At 37.1% G+C, this 1,939-nt stretch overlaps 1 pseudogene; it reads right to left on the reverse strand.

Annotated features, from left to right (window-relative positions):
- Window positions 1-629: 629 nt before the first annotated feature.
- Window positions 630-1,604, reverse strand: LOC125024877 (annotated as a pseudogene).
- Window positions 1,605-1,939: the final 335 nt, after the last annotated feature.

Genomic DNA, 1,939 nt, shown 5'->3' on the forward strand with positions numbered 1-1,939 from the left:
GCACTTAATCAGAATAGCATACCTAGTAATTTGTTAAGCCAGAGAACATAAAAATTTGTGCATCATTGACACACGACACTCATGACATTATTAGAAAGGGGTCTGATTGACAATGGAAGTAAATTTGCCAGCGGAAAAAAAAAAAAAAAAAAAATATACACCAATAGACAAACCTGCCATTAACTTTACAAATGTCCCTTAATTCCCTAGAAAATTGAACACAAATTTATTTCAAGTAAAGTTTAAATAATACATGCCTAATGAAAAAAGTCAAACCTTCAACATACTTCATTAGGCATATAATTTTCTAGTTTTATTAACACACTCCTGCATAATAGTTTTATCCACATGAAATATATGGGGAGGGTCAAAGAAAAAAAAAACATCATCTTATTATTCTTTTCAATGTGATTAAAAAAAAAAAAGGTGTTACATGTTAAATATCCATTTTGACAAATCATTAAACTGTAATATTAAATCTTAAGCTTTAGCCGAGTTGATTTCTAGACTGCCTAGCTTCCCTTAAGATTCCAAATGAAGTAGGAGGCAGCACTGGGCTATTCTTTATGTTTTTTCTCAACTTCTTAAAAGGTATTTATAACGCAATATTCCTACAGACCACACCTAGTCTAACAATGTCCATGGTCTGCAGTTCGCTTCCTGGGGCTGCTTGATGACTGTCAACAACTCTGAAATCATTACTGCTGCTTCAGAGGCTGACAACATTACCTGACTTCCTTAACCTGATAAACTTTTCTGTGATGCCCACATCTTTCATACAATCTACAATCCCCCTTCTCCATATTCAACGCCAAAGTGGATTTGCCCACAAGCATGAGCTGCTCTCAATTCTGATAACCAACTGGGGCTGCATCATACCCAGCATTATCAGCAATGGATGGTCTGGGATCATAAGGATGAACGGCAAAGGATTCCATTGCACCAAGGGCTTCCTACCAGGTATATGGACAGCATCATCCATAACAGCCCTTGGCCAGAGGTCTTCACTGCAAACCTATGAATCAAGAAAATATTAACTTATTGTTCATAAAACACATAATTTTAAAAATAACTCAAATGTATATATGTAATAAAATATTTCCATGTATTATACTAACTTACTCTTTATAAAAGGCTTTCATTATGATGTTGATTAAAATTCATACATTCAACAAACATCATACCTCCCACCAATATACCTGTTCCGTGTCCACCTTCACTGTTCGAGTGAAGACAAAGCAAAGTGCACCGTGCAGTGAACGGTCTGCTTCATCCAAGATCCTGGTTTGTGCACCTCGCCAACCCAATTGTGCAAGCTTCACCCAACAGTGACCACCACTGAGACGAATCATGCGGTCCTCACACAAGATGCACTATAAATGGACATGAATAATTTAGTTCACCTTCCCTTCTTAACCTCTTTGTCTGCATCTGATTGATGCTGACCATCACGTCATGAAAAAATCTGGCTTGAGGGCAAGGTTCACATGAACAAATGAAGTGCACAAATCATCTTGGGAGTTTGTCTTTTTTCATATTCATTTAGTGATTTTGCATTATTCTACATCCGTAGGAGTGTGGAATCTGCAGTGTCTGTGAGCCATGGCTGAAAGTGCTGGCTTTATAGTGGATGCATTTCCACGTTAGCATCGTATTCCTGGCATCACTCGCCATCAACACAAGTTGTGTTACGGAAAATTGAATATGAAAAAACAAATAAAGTTACACATTTCTTTCTGCACCAAGTTTTCTTTATTACCTAGAGAAAGAAGTCGTGGATTTGGGTGCAAAGAAAAGACTATTTCTCAAGATAAAATCATATGCAAATATGGACATTGGAATAATGGCAAAAACAGCTAAAAACACTCTGCATAAAAAGAGGAAAAAACCTGCACAATAGGAGGCATAGAGTCATGTCACCACAACATACGTGGCTTCG

This window comes from Penaeus chinensis, unplaced genomic scaffold, assembly GCF_019202785.1.
Source record: "Penaeus chinensis breed Huanghai No. 1 unplaced genomic scaffold, ASM1920278v2 CTG_859, whole genome shotgun sequence".
Classification (NCBI taxonomy): domain Eukaryota; kingdom Metazoa; phylum Arthropoda; class Malacostraca; order Decapoda; family Penaeidae; genus Penaeus; species Penaeus chinensis.